Source organism: Elgaria multicarinata, chromosome 7 (genome assembly GCF_023053635.1).
Source record: "Elgaria multicarinata webbii isolate HBS135686 ecotype San Diego chromosome 7, rElgMul1.1.pri, whole genome shotgun sequence".
Classification (NCBI taxonomy): domain Eukaryota; kingdom Metazoa; phylum Chordata; class Lepidosauria; order Squamata; family Anguidae; genus Elgaria; species Elgaria multicarinata.
Genome location: NC_086177.1, coordinates 4,349,804 through 4,373,482, shown reverse-complemented (window position 1 = coordinate 4,373,482; position 23,679 = coordinate 4,349,804). Strand labels below are relative to the sequence as shown.

The following is a 23,679-nucleotide window of genomic DNA, read 5'->3' as shown; positions in this document are numbered from 1 at the left end:
CTGGCTCCTCCCTATCTCTTGTATCTTATTTCACCTCACTGTCCTGCTCGCACCCTTCGCCCTAATAACACTATGTCTCTTACTCGCCCAAGAGTTTCTACTTCTTTCTCACATCTTCGCCCGTTTTCGCTCGCTGTCCCCTATGCCTGGAATTCTCTTCCAGCGCATCTGCGAACCGCGACGTCGATCACAGTTTTTAAATCTTATTTGAAAACATTTCTTAAAAGCTTATAATCTGTAGTGTGATGAAACTAGTTTTTATTATTTGTTTTATTGTCCCCCATGCTGGTTGGCCTTTCCCCTCCCTGTTTGTTTGTTACTGTGATTTTAGACTGTAAGCCATATGGCAGGGTGTTTTGTATTTTGTTTTATTTTGTTCTGTACAGCACCATGAAAATTGATGGCGCTATATAAATAAATATTAATAATATTTAATTAATACATTTCAAGTGCACAAGAGGACACTTTTACCTATCCCAAATGTGTAGCTTTGCCTTGTCAATTTCCTTGTATGTTTCAGCTGTCAAAGAGAGTGCTGAAGTGAGAGAAGTAGGTGCACCAAAAAGGGTGGGGGGCAATGTCTCCCTCTCACTTTTAAGTGTTGAACTGACACTAGTCAGTGTCCTCTTTTCATTCAATGCTTCCCTGGGTCTCCAGCAAGTCCAGAAAGGGGAGATATTGGCTTGTTTGGATTATTGTTTTTGAAAACGGCCCAGAAATTTCAGCTGTTCCAAAATAGGACAGCAAGATTGTTAACAGACTGGTCAATGTTGTTGTATTACACCAACAACAGTAAGTGTTGTCTGCACTTACTTCTAGTCCATTTCCGGGGTCAATTCAGGGTTCTAGTCTTAAGTTTCAAAGCCCTAAATGGCTTGGGGCCAGGTTTCATGAAGGATTGTCTCCTCTGAAATATGCCTGTCCAGACTCAAGGTCATCTTCAGAGGCCCTATTTTGGTGTCCCCACGGAAAGAGCCTTTTTAGTGCTGGAAGCACAGTTATGGGATGGCATCCCCCAAGAGGCTCACCTGGCACCTACGTTGTGGTTGTTTCAGCACCAGGTGAAACCCTTTTTATTTTCCCAATGTTTTTAGTCCTTCAGTTTTATTTTAAATGTGTTAATTGGGTTTTTGGATCTTTTACTCTGGTTTTTGCTTAGGTTTTATTCTGTTTTAAACTTTTAAAGATTTCATATTAAAGTCCCGTTACTGTTGTATGCAGATGACGCTGTTCTAATGTCACTGTCCAAAGTAGGCCTTAAACGCTTACTTCGAGCCTTTATGTCTTACTATAAGGACAATCTGCTGACAGTCAATTTCAGTAAAACAAAAATTATGGTATTTTCCAGGTGTAGAGCAACAAAAAAGTGGCCAATAGAAGGACAGTACATTGAACAAGTCAAGAAATTAAGATATCTTGGTATTATGTTTTCTTCTATACTCTCCTGGGCTTCTCACAGGCAGTCTGCAGTTCAGGCTGCCCAGAATATTAGTGAGGCAATTTTTTTATACTAAGGCGTACAATTTATTCCTGCTGCCATACAAGTATTTAAGGCTAAATCTCTGGCTCAGCTGCTGTATGCTATTCCAATATGGATTCAGGGATTTAATCAAACTGTTGAAAGTGTCCTTTCAAACTTCCTGTACTCACTCTTTGGAATGCCAAGGTGTGTTCCATCTGCTGGACTACGCTTGGAAGCTGGCCTTGCATCTATAGAAGGTAGACCTTGGTGCCTTGCCTTTCAATATTGGCTAAAGGTTATATATGCTGACCAATCCCAAAGCTATCTTTATCTGCTTCAAGGGATGTTTTTACAAGCTCATGGTCCAAAGGCTTCATGGCCAAACTGTCCTTATTAGGTTTATCTGTGGATTTTCTCTATACACGAGTTTACCCTGTGGCAAAACCTATTGTAGAACAACAGAGTAAGGACATAGATCTTCAATATGCTATGTCAAAAGCATGTAGATCCTGCTCTCCATTACACCTCAGTCTGTATTTTGAATTTCCTAGATATTCCAGATATTTGGACTATTTGACCATCCCCAAGTACCGCCATATTTTTTCAAGGGCAAGATTCAACTGCCTCCCTTCTGCAATATTAGTAGGGCACTTTCAGGGCACACGTTATGAGGATCACTTGCATGGCTGTGGTGATGAAGCAGTTGAATCATTAAAGCATTTTTTTTTTTAATGTAGCCTCCACAGGGAGGAACGAAATAGACTTCTTGGCCCCATCATGAGGAAATGCCCTGGAAGGTCATCTGAGCAGTATTTGGAATATTTCCTGGTAGGGATGTACAAACCAACAACAGAGGCAGTGGCTAGGTTCCTTTTCTCTGTACAAAGGACTCATAATTTCCCCAACATAATTGCAACTTCTATCTCAAGTTGTTGTTTCCTTTTTTCCCTTTTCTCTTTTTCTCAGGTGTTTTAACTATGTTACGATATTTTAAACATGCGTATGTTTTAATAATTTCTCTGCCTTCACCATAACGATTTAATGGTTGTGTTTTTACTGTCTTAATTATATCTGCCACTGTTTCTCATTGGGTCTGTGACCATATAATAAATGATGGATGGATTTTATATTATGTTTTATCAATTGGGGGTTTTAATTTTTGTGAATTGCCCAGAGAGCTTTGGCTATTGAGCAGTATAGAAATGCTGTAAATAAATAAAATTAAAATTAAGTGAAGAAACTTTGTGCTGGCAAGTCACCTGGTTGGACTTTCTATGTTAGAGTAGTTGTGAAATTGTATGAGCATTGTACTGATTCCTTTGGCTTCTTTCAATCAGATCAGTTTGGAAAGGACACTGGATTTACTTCTGGTTTTGGTAACAAATCAAGTTTCAACCACTAGCTTTGACATTCTTGGTTATATGGTAGACAGTGTAGTGCCAAGATTGTTTTGACTTTTGACTGATATTTGAAAGGTACTGTAGTGTATTATTGAGTGAGGCTAGTTTGCCACTTGTAGGATTGAGCATATTAAAAAGGTGTTGAATAGTGCAATCTTGTATATGTCTGCTCAGATGTTACCTTAATGAGTTTAGTGGGATTTACTCCAAAGAAGTGTGTTTAGGATTGAAGCCTAAGCTGGTGTGCAACGAAATATGGGCCTGATATGCTACTCTTGTTTTGCCTAGTCAGATTATCAAAGTATATGCTTAGTATCTAACCAAGATTGAAACCTGAATAAGTATGGGGTATTAGTCACTTTTACTACACAATAGAAATGGAACAACTTTTGTACATTATATACGTCAGCCTGCAGTACTGGTGAAATGGCTCTGCAATGACAGTGGTAGCGCCTTGGGCTTTTGTGGTTTGGAGCTAGTTTAATATTCCATATGTCCCAGGTAAGCTTAATGTTCCTAATATGGCAGATAGCATAGTACAGGAGTTGTTTTCAGAACCAGCCAGTATAATTTCAGCCACTGGCCTTTTGTAACCCTGCTTCAGGTTGCTGGCACCAGGATCTGTGTCTGGAGGCAAATCTAAGAAGATGGTAACTTAGAAGGCTTTGCTTTAGCTTGCCCTGCCTTCCTTCATGTGAATTTGGTTTGCTGTGGTATTTCTCTAGGGAAGGCAGTTCTCCATGTCTTGCCAGCTACTGTGCCTCTTCTAAAGTCTGGGGTCTTATCTGCATAGCATTAAGGTTTTAGTCTTGTAACACTTTTTCCTGCTTGTCTTTATGTGATAATGATGTGCGATAGTTTGTGTTCCGAAGCGTACAGCTCGCTGTTGTAGTCATGAATGGACTGTTGTTTTCAGAGGCTCTTGTTCTTTCAGAGACTGCCTTCCTACTTGTGATCCAAGTTCCCAAATACAGCCAAAATCTGGTTCATAAGAATATTTGGGGAAAGTGGTTGCCAAAAAAAGGTCCTTATAATTCTTGAAGTAGATAGAAGCAAGAGTTTGTAAATCTGTGATTCAATTCAGTTTGTATAGCCCCATCTCCCAAATACGATGATGAGATGGATTAGATTATACTTTAAAAATAAAAAAGGCACAAGTGTTTGTGGTAGAAGGATGGCTAAAGAAAGAATTCTCCCTAAGAGGTAAGTTCAGTGGTAACGTTTGGTCTAATCAAGGGAATACCAAAGAGAATAAACTGGTGTTGACTCTATACAGCTCTGGCAGCACTATCAGATATTGTTACAAGCGAATAATTGATGGCCAAAGACTGTTTCCCCAAATAGGATGCAAGTACCTTGAATGGGATGGTGATGCTAGGATTGAGGCTTGAACGCAATGGGTGGGTTTGCACATCATTTAAAACCATGATGGTTTATAAGCTACTTTTAAAAATAAGCTGCTGTTATTCCCCCACATGATCGGACAAATAAACTACCTTATTTTCTCTGCCCTTACCCCTCCTCCATCTACAGTCCTGCTTCTCAGATGGATGGTATCCGAGCTTCCTTTGCATTGAAAACTACATCCCAGAATCCCTTGTGCTGCTGCTACGTCAACTGCATCTCTCCAATTGGCCTGCCTTGCTCTAGGGGTATATTTTTCTGTCTCCTGTGTCTGCCAGATCCCTGCCATTATCGGGGCTTAGGTGATTGTTAGCTACTTTTCTGCTCCCACCCAATCAATGCCCCACTTCTCCTTCCCCCTTCCCCTATCTCCACTGCCCACTTCTCAGTTGATTTTCAAAGCTGTTGCCTTATCCCCGTATGCGTACACCAAAAGTGTGGGGGGGAGGGGGGTTGCTCTTTGGCAGTTTGCTGGAATGCGTGAAAAATTATACACAGGGTCTCCTCATGGGGAGCATCCAAAAGTGATCAGAAAAGAAAAAAATGGGAAGCGGGCTACAACTCCACAGAACTTTGCAGGACAGGAGCTAAAACTCATACACAGGTGTCCCTTGTGGGATGCACCCAATGCACAGCGAAACCCCTGCGTGGCTGCTACCGTGTGCTCAAAAAAATACTTAGGGAGTTTTAGAATGCACCGCTGGGGGAATAAGTTAGATCAGCGGCAACAAGGCAGAGACAGAAGAAGACGCTGACCCTCGTGCCACAGCTATGTTACGTTACCCTCTCTGGCTGGCCAACTGCACACTAGGGGACATCTTCTGTCTCTTCCTTGTCGCCATCGATCTCACCCTTATCCACTTCCCAGCACCCCCACTGCCATCACCCCACCCAAGCACCCCCGCTCCCCACCGCTTTTCCCTTCCACCCTGCTCCCCTCTCCCCACGTCGCAGCGGTGGTTTGTAGCGTGGCCACCTGTAGAACTATAATTTCCCCAAGTTTGATTAGGGAGTGCAGGCCAGGCTGTTTTTCTTTTAAGTAGCTGGCAATCTGTGCTTTCCCCCAATATTTAAATACTGCTCCACATCCAAAATTACTATTTTGAAAGAACAGAGTTCTGATAAAACCCGAGTTCTGGTAAAGTTGTAGCAAGTAACCAATGAAAAGTTTAATATTAGAGGGCTTGTCTCATGGGAACATAGTTGAGAAGAAGAGCTAATGAGGGCTACATACTTGACCAGTACTACATGCCTTAGAAGATAGGCACTTGGATAATTGATATGGCAGTATCGTTTCCTCAGTGGGATTCCGTGGATACGTGCCTCCCATGTTTTGGTGAAATTCTAATTAGGGAGAATTAGCCGCTAGCATTTCCATCCCATCTAATCACCATAGCTGATTTTGGGAAATCATTTGGGTCCCACATCATGTAGTTTGTTGAAATGTATCATGGGCAACTTAGCACAAATCATGGTACTATTTGGTGTATTTAAAAAATTAAAATATAGATGCCTTCATCGTTTTTAAAAAATACATATATTTATGTCCCAGCCATCACAGTGCTAGAGATGGAGCTGCAAGCTGATTTATCCTCAAGTACCTAAATATATTTTATTTTAGTTTTGCCTATTGGGAAAATAGAAAATAAAGTTGAAATTATAAAAACTATCAACATTACTTTCTTTTGTTAATAATAAAGGAAGGTTTGATTTGGATTTACAAACAATATGTAGACATAGCACTATCATCTCTACCTATAAAGCAGAAAGCAGAAAGCATGTGTGTGTCATGTATGTACAGAAATGTTTACCCACTTCCAGACGAGTTAGAAACTTGCAATTTGACATGGTGATAGGTCTAGCTGTAGAATGTACTAGGAAAAAATGTAAAAAACCATGAATTTTGGGGGTTTAAGTATTTCTAAAGAATGTAATAAAAAACTAGGTTTATGCCTACAACTCTCAGCATGCCTTGGGCGGGAGGGAAGGTTTATCGGGCTTTGGCAGCCATCATCTGGAAGTGGCTCTCCATCCTGGGCCTGAAGGGAGAGCACTTGGGGCCAGCTGCCTTGATTGCTAGGCATGATCAGGAGTGGGAGGAAAGGCGGGTGCAGCTCCAGGCTTGTTGCCAATGGCAATGACCAAGCTAACAGCCCGCCAGCCAGCCTGCGCCCTCACGGCCTACCTATGGGCACAGCTTGCACAGTGCAGCATGGACTGGCTTGGGCAACCTGAGCACAGTGGCAAAGAGCATGCTGGGAGTTGTAATTTTTGTTTTCTAGGCCCGACGAAGGGTGTGGGGGAGTGCCTAGGCAGGCCACAGTGCTTCGGTACAGCTTCCTGCTGAAGCACTTGGTTGGTGAGAAGTGAGGGCTGAGGCAGGTGCAGGCCTTTGACCCAGCTGCTCACCAAGAGCCTCAAGGAAAAGACGGTCAGGTGTGCCATGGATAGGGTGACCATATGGAAAGGAGGACAGGGCTCTTGTATCTAACAGTTGTATAGAAAAGGGAATTTCAGAAAGTCATTTTTATGAATGCAGGACCTGGTGGAATTCCCTTTTCATCACAATAGTTAAAGCTGCCCTCTTTTGTGTCTCGTCAAGAGGGCAGGGAGCCTGCAGCTTTAAATGCAGGGTCAAAGGCCTGCGCCTGCCTCGGCCCTCATTTCTCACCAACCAAGTGCTCCAGCAGGAAGCTGTACCGAAGCACTGTGCCCTGCCTAGGCACTCCCCCCCCCTTTTGCCACTGTGCCCAGCTTGCCCAAGCTCGTGGGAAGTGAAGACTAGCCAAGCCAGTCCATGCTGCACTGTGCAAACTGTTAAAGATACAGGGGCCCTGTTCTCCTTTTCACATGGTCACTCTAACCATGGAGAGCTGCAGCTTCAAGGCAGCCCTCTAACACCCTGGCCTCCACCGGGGGTGAAAGAGACAGAGAAAAAAAGAAAGAAATGAATTTAATTCATTTTAAAGTTACCTCACAGGCCTAGCACCAGCCTACCTCGTGGGGTTGTTGTGAGGGTGAGAGAGGGGAGGGGGAAACAAATCTAATTCATTTTAAGTTAACTCACAGGCCACTACTTTAAGATGATTACCTAGCAGACCTATATCTTAGGGGGCCCAGGCAGCACCAGGTATATCAGCTAGTGCAGAAATAAAAGAAACTCTGGTTTTAAGATTAAAAGCTCATAAAACCCTCATTCTCCATTAAAAAAGATAAGAGGAGCTGTCACCCAGGGATTAGGACACCGGGATTCAGTCTCAGAAGGTATCATTCATCAACCTCTCTGCTTCTCTTAGCTACTCCAGGCCAGCAATCTTGACTTCAAGAGAACAAACCTGTTCCCTGAGAGCCAGCAGCTCATTACACCAAGTACACATCCACAACTAATGTCCATTTGACAGAGAGTCATACATGTGGCACTTTCTACCTTCATAATTGTGGTGATGGTGGTTTACCTGAAAAACTAAGTTTTTTACTAGTAAAAGGTGGGGGATTTGGTTATAGTTATTTGTTTATATTTATATTTGTTTCTTTGCACTTACTATGAGAAGGGAGAGAATTGTCGATGGATGCTTAACTTGCTTGTGTGCTGACGCGAGATGCTTCATCAGTGGGGCTCCTCGCACTCAGAGAGCCAGCTCCTGCGTAAGCCCTTCTCCTTATATGGCTCTACCTAGCTTGGCCCAACTGTGCTACAGCCAATCAGAGTAGAGGGGCTTGTTTGAAAAACAAGGTAGACTGTGGCTGAACGACTGGTCTACCCTAGCTTCTAAGGGAGTGGGGAGGAGGGAGGGATCTAATGCCAAATCCTCCCGAGATCATAGGAATGTCTGTGGCCTCGAGAGGGGCGGGGGAGGGGGTATGAAATATCCTATGGTCCCTGGACATTCTCCCAGGGACCATAGGATTGCTCTGCCCATGTGTGATTACATCCATATCTTAACTGAAGGCGAGGGAAAAAGCAGCCACAATAGTAACGGCACTGATTTGGTTTTACCCTTTTACCTTGCCCCATTTTCCCAACACTCCCCCCTCCAGCTACTATTTGCCCCAGGAGGGAATTTTCTCTGTGCTCAAATGGCGCAGGGGGGGGGGGGGGCTGCTGGAAAAAATGAATGGTTCTTTCTTTCTTTTTAAGCCTTACTCTGCAGATCCCCTCCCCACTGCAATTTAAAATAATATAGAAATGTCATGTATTTAATGTATGGTCTTCGTTTGACTTTTAGTTTCTGATAACCTTTGACTGCTGTAACTGTTAGGAAATGAATGGAACAAACCTCTCAACTCTTTCACAGGTTTTGTTTGTCCTTGAATGGATGTGTGTATTTTCAAGCCCTCGTCAGTTTATTTCATTTAATACAGAAGATGGAAGAACCTGATGAGAAGATCATAGAATCATAGAATAGCAGAGTTGGAAGGGTTCTACAAGGCCATCTAGTCCAACCCCCTGCTCAATGCAGGAATCCACCCTAAAGCATCCCTGACAGATGGTTGTCCAGCTGCCTCTTGAATGCCTCTAGTGCGGGAGAGCCCACCACCTCCCTAGGTAACTGGTTCCACCGTCGCACTGCTCTAACAGTCAGGAAGTTTTTCCTGATGTCCAGCCGGAATCTGGCTTCCTTTCACTTGAGCCCGTTATTCCGTGTCCTGCACTCTGGGAGGATCAAGAAGAGATCCTGGCCCTCCTCTGTGTGACAACCTTTTAAGTATTTGAAGACTGCTATCATGTCTCCCCTCAATCTTCTCTTCTCCAGGCTAAACATGCCCAGTTCTTTCAGTCTCTCTTCATAGAGCTTTGTTTCTAGACCCCTGATCATCCTGGTTGCCCTCTTCTGAACACGCTCCAGCTTGTCTGCGTCCTTCTTGAATTGTGGAGCCCAGAACTGGACGCAATACTCTAGATGAGGCCTAACCAGGGCCGAATAGAGAGGAACCAGTACCTCACGTGATTTGGAAGCTATACTTCTATTAATGCAGCCCAAAATAGCATTTGCCTTTCTTGCAGCCATATCGCACTGTTGGCTCATATTCAGCTTGCGATCTACAACAATTCCAAGATCTTTCTCGTTTGTAGTATTGCTGAGCCAAGTGTCCCCCATCTTTTAACTGTGCATTTGGTTTCTATTCCCTAAATGTAGAACTTGGCATTTATCCCTATTAAATTTCATCCTGTTGTTTTCAGCCCAGCACTCCAGCCTATCAAGATCACTTTGAAGTTTGTTTCTGTCTTCCAGGGTATTAGCTATCCCACCCAATTTTGTGTCATCTGCAAATTTGATCAGCATTCCCTGCACCTCCTTGTCCAAATCATTAATAAAAAGCACTGGGCCCAGGACTGAGCCCTGCGGCACCCCACTCGTTGCCTCTCCCCAGTTTGAGAAGGTTCCATTGATAAGTACTCTTTGAGTCCGATTCTGTAGCCAACTGTGAATCCACCTAATAGTTGTTCCATCTAGCCCACTTTTAGCTAGTTTGTTAATCAGAATGTCATGTGGTACTTTGTCAAAAGCTTTGCTGAAGTCAAGATATATGACGTCCACAGCATTCCCACAGTCCACAAGGGAGGTTATCCTATCAAAAAATGAGATCAAATTAGTCTGACAGGATTTGTTCCTGACAAATCCATGTTGGCTTCTAGTAATCACTGCATTGATTTCAAGGTGTTTACAGATTGACTTCTTTATAATCTGCTCCAGAATTTTCCCAAGGATGGATGTCAGACTGACTGGTCTGTAGTTCCCAGGTTCCTCCTTTTTGCCCTTTTTGAAGATAGGGACAACGTTAGCCCTCCTCCAGTCGTCCGGCACCTCACCCGTCATCCATGATTTTGCAAAGATAATAGACAAAGGTTCTGAGAGTTCTGCTAGCTCCTTCATTACTCTAGGATGCAGTTCATCGGGCCCTGGAGATTTAAACTCATTCAAGGAAATTAGGTGTTCTTTGACCATTTGTTTATCAATCTCAAACTGCAATCCTGCCCCCTCAACTTCTGCTTCACTTTTTCCAGGGGGGGTCATAGACCCGCTTTTGGGAGAAGACCGAGGCAAAGTAGGAATTGAGCACTTCAGCCTTTTCTTTGTCGTCTGTTATCAATTTGCCATTCTCATTAAGCAGTTGAACCACCATTTCTTTCCTCTGTCTTTTACTACTCATGTATCTGAAGAAAGCCTTTTTATTGCTTTCAGGATCCCTCGCTAATCTCAGCTCATTCTGAGCTTTAGCCTTCCTGACACCATTTCGGCACTTCTGCGCCACATGTCTGTACTCTTCTTTTGTAGCCTGGCCTTTCTTCCACTTCCTATGTGTATCCTTTTTTGTTTTCAGGTCATCTCTAAGCTTTTTGTGGAGCCACATTGGTTTCCTCTGTTGTCTTCTATCTTTTCTCCTGGTTGGAATTGTTTGTAACTGTGCCTTTAAAATTTCCTTTTTAAAATATTCCCACCCATCCTGCACTCCTTTTCTCATTAGGCTCACTTGCCACGGGACCTTACTTATTATAGTTCTGAGTTTATTAAAATCAGCTTTCCTAAAATCCAGAGTACGTGTATGGCTACGCTCGACTTTTGTCTCCTTCATAATCAAGAATTCAAGTATGACGTGGTCACTTTCCCCCAGAGTTCCCGTAACTGCCACTTTATCCACTAAGTCATCCCTATTGGTCAATAACAAGTTAAGGATTGCCGATACTCTAGTTCCTTCCTCCACTTTCTGTAGGAGAAAGTTATCACCCATACATGTCAGGAATTTCTTGGAAGGGCCGCTTTTGGCAGTAATGGTCTCCCAACAGATATCGGGGTAATTGAAGTCCCCCATCACTACTACATCACAATTCCTTGAAACACTGGCAATTTGTTTCTCAAAAGTTTCATCCTCGTCTTCTCCTTGATTGGGTGGTCGGTAGTAGACTCTGATTATCATATTCTTTTTATTCCTTGCCCCATTTATTTTAATCCAGACGCTCTCGACGGGGCTCCCAGTCTCATCCGCCTGTATTTCTGTGCAGGGATAGGTATTTTTAACATATAGTGCAACTCCACCTTCCTTTCTATTTCTTCTGTTCTTTTTGAACAAGTTATATCCTTCAATTGCTATATTCCAGTCATGGGAGTCATCCCACCAAGTTTCTGTTATACCTATCAAGTCGTATTTGCCTTCATGTAATAAGAGTTCAAGTTCATTCTGTTTGTTTCCCATGCTCTGGGCATTAGTATATAGACATCGAAGACAATGTGTTTTATAGTCTGGCTTTGTTCCTACATTGTAGCAGACACTATTTTGGGACACTATTGGAGCTGTTCTCTATACTGTGGTGCCTTGGCCTTTATCCATTGTTGCCTCGAAATTTACGTCTCCCGCCCCCATAAGATTCAGTTTAAAGCCCTCCTCATCAAGTTCTTCATGCTGTGGCCGAACTCATTCTTTCCAGCCCTTGTGAGGTGCAACCCATCCCTTGCCAGCAGTCCATGTTCCAAGTAGCTTAGCTCGTGGTCCCAGAATCCAAAACTCTCACGACGGCACCACCTTCGAAGCCAGTCGTTCATCCGGAGTATTTTTCTTTCCCTTTCTAATCCTCTTCCAAGAACTGGGAGGATGGATGAGAAAACTACCTGGGCCCCAAAGTTCTTCAGTTTCCTTCCCAGAGCTTCAAAGTCTGAAATGATTTCTTCGTAGCTCTGCTTGGCGACATCATTTGTTCCCACATGAATGAGAAGAAAGGGGTATGTGTCCGTGGGTTTTATGAGGTTCGGTAACCCTTCAGTCACATCTCTAATCTGTGCTCCAGGGAGACAGCACACCTGGCGAGTCCATGGGTCTTCACGACATACTTGGGTTTCAATCCCACGCAACAGGGAGTCTCCCACAACGACTACTCTTCTCTTCTTCTTGGTTGACCTACCTTCTGCCTCTTGGGCCACAGCTAGATGTAAGGTTTATCCTGGGTTCATCCAGGGTTCACCCCTGCCTGAGCACTGGATCCACTGTGTGGCACCTAGATGAACAGGTTTGACCCCTGGACGATCCAGGGATAAACCTTAGGTCTAGCTATGGCCTTAGTCACTGTTGCATAGTGTCTCCTGTACTTCTTCCTCTGCAAACTGTCCTTCAGTCTCATTCTCCAGAAACTGAAAGCGGTTGGTTCCACCGGTGCAGAATGGTTCCGCCGGTGCGGAATGCCTTCTAATTCTTCTGCTCCTAACTGTCACTCTTTTCCAGGGAGTTTCCTCTTCATTGGCTTTCCTCCCCTCAGCATACTCCACTTCTGCTTCAGCTGGCTGTTGCTCATGTGCTTCTTGTTGCTGTTGCAGTTCCACCGTTCGGTCTAAGAACTCCTCGACTTCTCTTATTCCTTGGAGGGTGGACACTCGCCGCTCAAGTCCTCTCACTTTTTCTTCCAAAAGTGCCACCAGCTTGCACTTGTTGCAGGTATACGCCATGTTGAGCTCAGGCAGAAACACGAACATTGCACACCCTTTGCAGGTCACCACCTCTAGGGACTCCTTTCCATCCATATTGTCGATTTCTGCTTTGATTATAGTGGAATTGCCTTTACTTTGTCCTGTCCTCTCTGAAGGTACGCAACTATATGAGTATGTCTTAAGGGAAAGTAAGATCTTTTGGGGTTTTTTTTGTTTTGTTTTTTGTTTTTTGGTGGTGGTTTTGTGGGTTTTTTTTTCTATTTATGTTTTTCTTTGTTTTTCCCACCTCTTTTTTTTCTTAGAGGCCTCCCCCTTGACCTCCCCTGCCGAACTCCTGTTTGCTCTTCCTGTTCGCTCGCTTCCTGGGAACTGGCTTACTTTTATAGCTTCTACTTGAGCTGGGCCAACTGCTCTTCCCTGCTTCTGCTCAGCTCCAAGTCAGGAACCAGAATGAGGTCACTGGGAGGCCAGCAACAATCAACAGCAATCAGGCCACAGATTGCTGAGTACAAAGTACAACCAGCAATCAGGCCACTCCCCCTTCAGCTCCTGCAGCAACTCTCCACACGGACCCTCTTCACTCAGCACTCAGGAGCACATGGCAAGCACACGGCCTCTTTGAATTGGCAGCCTCCTGGGTTTCCTTGAGGCTTCTCTTCTTCCCCTTTCCTTGGTCTCCTCTTCCCCTACACTCCCCCTGTCAAACTCCTGTTTGCTCTTCCTGTTCACTCGCTCCCTGGGAACTGGCTTACTTTTATAGCTTCTACTTGAGCTGGGCCAGCTGCTCTTCCCTGCTTCTGCTCAGCTCCAAGTCAGGAACCAGAATGAGGTCACTGAAAGGCCAACAACAATCAACAGCAATCAGGCCACAGATTGCTGAGTACAAAGTACAATTAGCAATCAGGCCACTCCCCCTTCAGCTCCTGCTGATGAGTCAAACCGTATAGAACAAAGGATTATTACAGGAGCGGTGTGCTTGGCAGACTCTCAGATTGCAAGATATTCTATATTGGTGCTGCTCAGATGTTCTGGACTGTACCTCTCATCATCCCTGACCATTGGTTTTGTTGGCTATGGCTGATGGGAGTTGTAGTAGAAAACATATGAATGACACCAGGTTAGGAAAGGCTGTTCTATATACTGCAACCTCTGAAATTACTTTTCCAAGATCAAGTCGTAAAGGTGTTGTTTGTTCAGCCATATGCAATGGCATTAAAACCACAAATTCAAATCTGAGTTACCTAGTTACATATTATCTACTTGAGTAGAGCCTTGCATTCCAGAACACATGCATTGCAGACGATAGTCTGAGAGAGAGCATTTTAGCCTCAAAGTAGTTGTTACATGGAAAGCTCACTAGAAGTGAGCAAACTCTTTTATGGGAATCTGACTTCAGTAAAAGCCAGCCCTTAGCAAACTGTTGTTTTGTCCAATAAAATGTGATAGCCTCCATTTCAGTGACGTAGCCAACAAATCAGAAAATTACTTACTGCTTGTACTCACCTTCCTAATGACAGCAAACTTCCATCTCAAAAGATGGAGCCAGTTTGAACTACTTAGCCCATTATTTTAAAAAAGAGTGTATGAATTTGGATGCATATTGGAAAAGAAAGAGGGTGCTAATTTACCAGATGCTCTAGGGGGCACTGTTGAACTACATCAGAATAACATGGCACACCTTTTCTCAACTCAGTGCTCCATCAGAGAGGGTTTTATTGCATGCTCCTTACTGGGCTCTCACAGATTTTCGTGGGTCCCTTTCATGACGTCGTCTGCCTCCTGCATGCCTCCTTCCCCTTCTAGCCTTCCTCATGCCACAAAAAAACACCCCAGTAAGTCCGACTTATTTTTAAAGACAGAAGTTGCCACTATCTCCTGCTGTATGCAGGAGAAGCAGCGGATCAAACCAGCCCGCTGAATGCCCTACATGCAAGTTGTTTACTTCCTCGTTCAAAAGAGGAAGTAATGAGGGACAAATGCACGGGCGGAGAAGCACCGTAAGCAAACATGATAGTCCCCTGTGTGATGATACTCTGAGTCCCCAACTGAAGTCTGTTTGCTTTGTCCTATAAAACTTTGTGGGGGCCACTGAGAATCAGCCCAGCCTTATCTGCATAGTCCTGTTGGGTTTCTTGATGCTACGATGTGTGTGAGGATGGTACATATTGTAGTCATTGTGAGATTTATGTCAGTGGTGATGGCCATCCAGGGGTATTGAGCAGGCTTTTCCCCCAACCACAATATTGTCCCCAAGCACAATGCTTTATTATTCCCTATATGAGTGAATGCCATCAATGAACTTAAATTCAAGAAAGTAAAGGGATGCATTCATTTGACTGAGACTAATCCTGTGCCCTCCCCCTGATGGCAGCTATTAAGAATCAAACTTCCTCCTTTGCCCTACTATGGGTTCTTGCTCTTGGTCACAGCAGAATATGATGGGATACCAGGAGCTGGCTTTTATTGCTACATCTATTAGGTGGCTTCTGTGTCCACGTGGGACACTTACTAGGGGACTCTGCAGGGTTGATGAGCCTACCTTGGTGAAAAAATAGCATTAGTTCAGAATAACCCCTTGCCTATCCCCGAAACATGCGTTTAATGAGGGTTGTGCAGGCATGTTTCCCTCAGTTGTGTGGGCTGAACATAAGGAGACTCTGGGCAGGAACAATCTCTGAGGAGGCTTGGATCCCCTCACCTGCCTGTACCCTGGAGTTGCCAAGCAACAAGACTACTTCCAGTGGAGATATGGGAGCTCAGTTCTCCACTGCCAAAAATATTACCAAAGAGGGGAGTTGGACTCTGATGACGTGTTGCTCACACAAACTCCTGGCAGTGAACAGGCAAACACTTCTTCATCACCATAAAGATAATTGACTCCAGATAAATGTGTGTGTGGGGGGAGAGAGAGGGAGAGACTAGTGGAAATTAATTTTTATGATTGGCTGAATTCTAGAGAGGTCTGCTGCATCTTTTTGCACTCTGCATATAAAGGCTCATTACACCTGGTGAAGGATCTGTCAGGGGAGGTGGGGAGGAGTCAGGTGGAAGGCAGATTTTGCCCTCCCTACATCAGTGTTCCCAAATGCATCACTTATGTTCACAAGAATTTAAATGGAAGAAAGTCAAGGAACTCTATGAAGGTGGAAGCTAAACCTGCTCCTGCCTGCCAATAACCCCAGAAATGTAATAATCTTCTCCTATCAGCGCCCCATGCTAACTTGTATCTGTTGGTCACAGTGGAGTGTGATGAAATGTTGGGGGCTGGTCTTTATATAAAGGTTGATAGATTATTTAATTACATGGCTTATGGACTGTCATCTATGCAAGAGAGAGAGCTGAATGTTAAGGGTTTGGAGAAGGGGGAAGCTTCCTCTGTGAGATATGCATGGGGGGTTGCAAAGTCCAAAAACAGGCCAAAACAAAACAGGGCTTCTTCCCAATAGTCAGAAATTCCATAAGTAAACTTGTAAGTAAACTTGATTTATTTACCAAGTTTATCATTGTAAGAAGCCTTTTCTTTCAACCACTATTCTTTATCTCAAAAATTTTGAATATGGATTTTCCTCAGTTTACTTACTTTAAGTAAGGATTTTGAATATAAACTATTCCTGGCCTTGAAATTTGTTGGGGCCTAAAATCTCTACAGTTAGATGTAGTTTGTGTTCTGGTTTTCTCTCCCATTAATGTTAAGGATTCCCAGGAGTTGCATAATCTATAAAATTTATAGATTACTGTTTTGTATGTCAGCTGATAGAGAACAATCTTCCCCTGGAATTCCACACTATTTGTATTTCAGCTGCAAGAATCCTTGTTGTAATGTCTAATGCAGAAATAAATTCTTTGGTCAAGTGCCTTCATGAAGATGCATAATTTATTTTCTAAGTTAAATGTAGATAACATTTCAGTTACAGATGTTGAGTCCTCAGGTTTTTTTTATTGACACTGAAACTAATGTTAAGATGTTAACTTTAAATGTTTAGCTCTATCTACGTAGTCACGCTTTGTGTCATTTTTACTTCTTACATCTGGGGGCTGTCTATATGCGGTGGGTGCGTAGTGGCGCTGTGTCGGTTATATGAGGTGGCAGCCACTTCGAAGCCACTGTGAGACTTTCCTGAGAAGTTCTGCATTTAAAAAGTCAGGGACTGACCCCGACCTTTTAGGCTGGAGTGAGTCAAACATGGCTCTTCTGCCATCTAAACTCGCTCCAGCATCCATACAGAGGCATTCCTAGGTGGAAGGTGACCCCTGATTGGTTGTCAGAAGCCTGGGCAGGGGGTGGACCGCCGGAAACCCCGCACCCTCCCTCTGTATCGGGATTAGCTATCATCACCCTACAGCAGAGAAAGTGAGGGTTTTGCTTAAGGAGGCAGCAACCTGACAGGGTGTTTGTAGTTTACATGAGTTTCATCCTCATTTAAAAACAAAAACAAAAAACCCTCATGCTTCTTTTAAAAAAACTATGAACAATAGGATTTATAAGCAGCACCTGACAGGGTGTTTGTAGTTTAGGTAGGCATTTCATCCTCATTTTAAAACAAAAAACCCTCATGTTTCTTTAAAAAAAAAAACTATGAACAATAGGATTTAGACTAGAAGAATATTTTGTTTATTTTGCACTTGGATATGGATTGTGACTCAAATCAGTAATGGTTGGCACATAGGAGTTAAAATTCTATTTGATGATTTTCCACACTGTGGACCAACTTTCTGTTTTTGCAAATGTATCAACATATAAATAAAAGTAGAATTATGTTTCTTAAAGAAAATCATTCTTCTTAAATGCCAAAATCTGGAGTCAGGCAATGCCTTTATGAGGGCAAATATGCACAAAATTGTGGACAAGCTTCCCTCATCCCTCACCATTTGCTATGCTGGTTGGAGCTGATGGAAGTAGTAGGCTAAAACACCTGGAGGGCCACATGAAACGGATGACAAGCTCAGGGGTGGAGTGGGGCATGTGGCCCTCCAGGTGTTTTAGCCTACAGTTTCCATCAGCTCCAACCAGCATAGCAAATGGTGAGGGATGAGGGGAGTTGTTGGTCAAAACATCTACAGGGCCACAAACTTCCACCACCACCACCTGGCAGCCAGACAAACACCCTGTCAGGTTGCCTAATGGTGGAGTTTAGAATTTAGATATTGCCTGACTATGGATTTTTGGTTTGGTTTGTTTTTATTTTTTTAATGGACCAACATGGCTTAGCTTGTTATATGTTCAATTGGGACAGAGAGAAATGGTCTCACGCTCTCTCGAAGATGTTTGGGAAATTAAATTGTGTGTGTGTGTGTGTGTGTATGTGTGTGTTTTGGTTAAGTTTTATTTTTTCCTGGTAGCACAAGGCTTCTGGTTTGGGGCAGTTACTTGCCAGAAATAATTCAGGCATGGTACATTTTGTTCAGACTTTCCCGCTGCCCCCTCTCCCTCTGACAGTTTTAAAGAATAAGAATAGTAACCAGAATAGGTAAAGTGGAATACTCTGTCGAAAATGGGGAATTCACTGATGGTATTTTTCTTCTCCACATAAACCAATATTTACCAGTAATCTTGTGTTTCTATTTTTGTTTTTTGGCAGACTTTTACCAGTAAATATCGGTTTATTCCTGAAACCAGAAGCCCTAAACATATCTTTGTTTATAAGGTCAGTCTTCATTTCCTGTTTCTGTCCTTCCCCATCTATTTACAAATTCTGTTGTCTTTCAGGTAATGGAAAGTATATTGCTATTGCTTTTGTACTTGCAGCACTTTTCTAAAAAGAAGTGAATACTGCTAATATAGGTGGACTTAAATTATGTATGAAATTTTAAACTTTTAGGAAATGGTTTTACACCTAGAGAGTTTACATCCAGATAAAGAAGCCCAGCAAAGCAGTTTACAATATCGTAGATGGTTGTTGTTGTTGTTTAGATACTTTAGATCTTTATAACTGAAAGTCTACACCAGAAAGTGAACAAATTACTAATTTAGCAAAGGTTGTGATTGGGAATGGAATATTTCAACACTGTATGTTAAACATTATATCTTACTATTTGTAGGAAAATGTAAGAAAAATCTAATCATTAAATTTTGAACTCAAAACAAGTTAGCCATGTGCTTAAAATACAGACTTAAAATAGATTTTACAAAATGAATAAATGTAGGTTTTAATAAAAGTATAGTCTTGTTCTTTAGTGTTTGTGGCCAATGATTCACACATAAGGGTTTTTATATATATATAAAAACACACACCTTGAGTTGCTATGAATGAGCAAGCTTGCTAGTTTGCACTACATGATCACGCCCACTTGGCTTCTCCTACCAATGGGAGTGGCTAAGCAACCCAGGAATGCTCCATCCCTGGCTTGTTTAGTGTGACTAGAACTCTGGCTTGTCTTTCCCCCAACAAGCCAGAGTTCTGGGTTTGGATGTCACACTAAACAACCCAAGAATGGACTGTTCCTGGGTAATGGATACTGTTGTTTAGCCACTCCCACTGGCAGAAAGTTGCCAAGTAAGAGCAAGCAAGCAGCATGAATTAGCATGCTCGCTCATTCACGGTGAACCCTGATGTGAAACTGAGATTTAGGCCACAGCTAGACCTAAGGTTTATCCTGGGATCATCCAGGGTTCGCCCCTGCCTGAGCATTGGATCCCCTGTGTGTCACCTAGATGAACAGGTTTGACCCCTGGACGATCCAGGGATAAACCGTAGGTCTAGCTATGGCCTCAGAGATGCTGTCAAGTGTCAACTGATTATAGTAATGTAATAAATATCTTCTAACTTCTGTTACTTGCAATTGTATTAATGCTAGCACCTCTTTTTTCTCATGAAGTCTTGAATTTATCTTTTTTAAAAAAATATGTTAGTACCATCTATCAGTGTCATGCAATGTTATTTGCAAAATGAAATAATCTGCACACATAGTGGGGATGTGAAATCATGCACTGCCCCTCCTTGTGCTTCATATCATTCCTAAATGGTGTGTGCCTGCCTAGAGTACTATGCATGTGGGGGGAAATCTCACATATTGATCAACTCTGCACGACTGCACCATTTATACATTATATCCAATATGTGGAGGTGAAGTGTGATTACGGGGGGAAATGATCACCATGTGTTGTTTTCCCAGTTTTTGAATGTGTGAACAGGTCTCTTGTAGAGAGTTTTCTAGTATTCAACATTATTAGCAAAAAATAATAAATAATAAATAAATCCTTCCTCCTTAGATGAGATCCCTACTGTATTTTGAAGCTCCACTGTGTGTTATCTCAATTGAAAACTACTTTTCCTCCCCTTTTGCAGCCTCCCTTTTTGTGGTTCTGATTGTGCAATATAATTGGCAACAACTTTAATCTGAGCAATTGACACTGGTCCTTCTTCGAATCATTCAGAAGGCTTGCGGAGAACCCCTCTTGCCACTCTGGAACACATGTGAAATCACTTATTTAATGGTCAAAGACTAATTATCTTCAGCACTGATAAATTACAATGCAATTCAAACAATCCAAAATAGTATATTATTACTTTTTCCTACATAAAAAAAACCTTTACAATTTCAAATTGGAAAGAAGGTTCTATTAATGGTGTATATCATTCTCAGATTTTTAATGTCAATATTGTAATTTTGTAATATTGTCATCACTTAATTAAATTGTTTAACATGGATATTCTATGTAAATTAAATTTTATTCCAAGGTGCTCCAAATTTCCATGCTATGTTGCAGTCAGTATTATTCCAATAAAAGATTTCTTTATTAGAAAGGTGAAGGTAGTTCTGTATGTCATTCTTAAATCTTCTAAGTCCTGTATTGCTAAAACTTTGTAGTTGTGCAATGTCTTAAAAACTGAGTAGCTCTTAACAGGACAGTTTGAAATTGTGTGTGACACGATTTCTCACATCATACTAAGCTTGCAGTTTGATCATCCACCACACCCTTACAGAGCCGCTTTGCACTTCCCTTTATGTAAATGGGAAAACAAGCCAGGATTCAACACTTAAACATACAGTAGCTTCCCATTACATGCAAAACAGGGATTCCAGACAAGCCAGAATTCATAAGCTAACTTCAAACCCTAGCTTAATGCTGGCTTCTGATCCTGGCTTGTTTGAAAGCCCTTAACTGTAGTTCCCAGTTCACACATGATGGAAAACTTTGTTTATGTGCTGAATCCTTGCTTGTTTTACAACTTGCACAAATGGAGGAATGAAATGGGAGTGAATTACTGTATCTGTGGGCACTTCCACTCTGCTCATGCATATTCTGAATTATTTTGACTTTCTGTGCTAACACAGCCAATGAAGTAGAAAATCTCTACATATTTTGACTAGGCACCTTCAAGAAAGTAGAAACGCAGGTAGTTCAAATCAGTTTACAATATTCCTCTAATCTGAGATTTCACCCCAAAAAATCTGAAGTGAGGTTTCCACAGTTGTAGCACTTGTGGATCAGACCCCTTACACTGCTCAAACATTTAAAGTTTTTTTTTTTTTTAGTGCATAAGAACGAGAGATGAAGGCAAGAAAACCTTCATTCTTTATTGGCTAAACTGAAGGAACTTTCCTGTACATTGAAGATGAATGGGAAATAATCTATTAGCTTTTCTGGAAAGAGCAATAGTTCCTGGAAGTCCAAGATTTCATTATTATGCTGAATATTTATGACAGACAGATTACCTTTTGGCATTTGTGAACCGCCCAGAGAGCTCCGGCTATTGGGTGGTGTAGAAATGCAATAAATAAATAAATTTTACTATAGGGTACCGTTAAATTCATAACCATTTTAAACCAGAGAGCTTTACCTTTTTAACACAATGGCGAACCATGACAAGCCAACCCTCCACTCAGTCATGTTTGCAGATACATGTCAATGTGAAGAGAGGCAAGTAGAAAGCATGTGGAGAATGGCAGCAATCTGTTGAATCACAGCTGATAGGAAAAGTCTAGCCATGGTAATGGTTTATGCTAACTGTTCTCTATATGGTTACATTACACCATGTACATGATGACATGGAAGGATTTAACAGTGCAAACTAGTCCTGGGCATTTTTTTACTCTCAGAAGAAGAGGATAAAAATAGTTATGTATTATTCACATGTGAGTTTCCTGAAAAGACAAGAAAAATATCTCTCAAGAAAGACTAGAAATATCTCTCAAGTCTCTGTATATTTTTTGCTAGTTAACCTTTATTAGATGTGCCAGTATGCATTGTTTTTTTCTATATTTTTAATTATCATACAAGCATATACTGTAAGAGTACACACTTATTAGAAGATGGAAAGTGGTACTAGGCAAAAATACTTGTTTTTATTTATGTAAATAGTTGCTATTTTTGTTCTTAATAAACCTGGCAACCATCTCATAACTCTTGTATTTTAACCTAACGGGCAATGTTCAGATGTTCTGTGGCTTATGTATTTGTGTAATTGTTTGTAAGTAACTACTAACTCTGAATTGTAAGTAAGAACCACGCTAGTTTCATTTATTCAAAATAGTTTCTCTCCTGTCTAAAAGTATTTTCAGTTACATGAGAAAAGGAATTTATTTATTTTTTTAAGATAGTCAATGCAAGTTCTGGTTTCTCTGCTTTTAAAAAATACCAGGGTGGGGATTTTATCCAGTTTTCACTTGATAGACCAAAGTTACCATTGACACTGTCTTGCAACGCTGATCAAATTTATCTTCTTTGCACTTTAAATGGATTTTAAAAAAAAGGAAAATCAAGGTGTCAATTGCATATACATTCACTGTATAGTAGAATGTATATCATTAGTCAGTCTGTTTATAAAGAGGGTATTTTCCTTTGTTGCGGGAAGGAGAGTACTCAAGCAATGTATTTGCTAGTCAATATAAAGTGTTTACATGTAATTATTTAATAAATTATTTGATTTTAAGATGGATCTTAGTGATGATTTTTAAGTGACAACAATTGAGAACATCTGGCTCCTATCTTTCTGTCCATTTTGTTTTGAAAATCTTTTCTAATAGTCGCTTTAAATGCATTCATTTGATTAACATTTTGAGGAAGGAACAAAGCATACACTTCTCCAAGATTTCTGACTGCCTTAAATGTGTGTAACTTTGCTCATTCAGACTCATCTCTTTAAAACATCCTTACGATAAATATGTTGTCTCCTTGTCTCAAGGTAAATGCTGCAGCTTTAAATAGATTAAGCCAAATAACTGCTTTTCTTATCACTTTTGTAGGTGTGAGTGTGTGAATCGCATCCTGATCCTAGATATATATGTAAAAGTCTTTTGGTAGATTTTGATAGATTTTCTTCTACCCATGTGAATTTACCTTTCGGGTGGGGTGGGGAGGGGAGGACACGTTCGTTGCAGACTAGTGGCAGTCTTGAGACATGTCTTTAGTGCATCCAGGCTGCTGAGGCTATGCCCACATTGTAGCATATACCTGGCTGATATCATATTGGGAATTGATGTGCCACAGACTCCAACTACTACAAGAAGGCTAGAAATCCTGTAGCCACAATTTCAAAGCTATTGTACTTGTCCACACTCCATTAGATAAAAATGAAGAGGCTTATGAGATTTCCCTCTTTTTTAAAAATGGAGTAATTGTATTTTATCAAATTAAACTCAACATTGAATATATAAATGCAGCAGGGCATATTTGTGTCCTTTTAGTATATATATATTTAGTTGTGCAAATACAATCATGCTAATCTCCGTATTAAGAAATAAAATTCAAAATGAGACAAATACAGTATGCATACATACTTTCCACCAGATGATTGTCTGGGAAGAAGACAATCAGAAAATCACACCTAGGTATCTCCAATGTCATCCTAATTGCCAGGAGACACAGGATGTAGTTCCAGCTAGGGGGCAGGTAAACAGAAGCATATCATCTCAGCCATGAGTCATAGAATCATAGAATAGCAGAGTTGGAAGGGGCCTACAAGGCCATCGAGTCCAACCCCCTGCTCAATGCAGGAATCCACCCGAAAGCATCCCTGACAGATGCTTGTCCAGCTGCCTCTTGAAGGCCTCT

The 23,679-nt window shown here is 41.7% G+C and overlaps 1 protein-coding gene across 2 annotated transcripts in view; it reads left to right on the top strand.

The window, feature by feature from the left end:
• The window catches only part of PURA (purine rich element binding protein A), a 39,811-nt gene extending 17,253 nt beyond the window's left edge, over window positions 1–22,558 (top strand). Inside the window, exons 2-4 of one of the 2 annotated variants that reach the window (XM_063130138.1) lie at window positions 4,396–4,514; window positions 18,263–18,328; window positions 19,970–22,558. The gene's annotated coding sequence lies outside the window, so the exon portion shown is untranslated. The remainder of the gene's footprint in view (window positions 1–4,395; window positions 4,515–18,262; window positions 18,329–19,969) is intronic. The other variant, XM_063130137.1, reaches the window with a different exon arrangement.
• The last annotated feature ends 1,121 nt before the right edge of the window (window positions 22,559–23,679 follow it).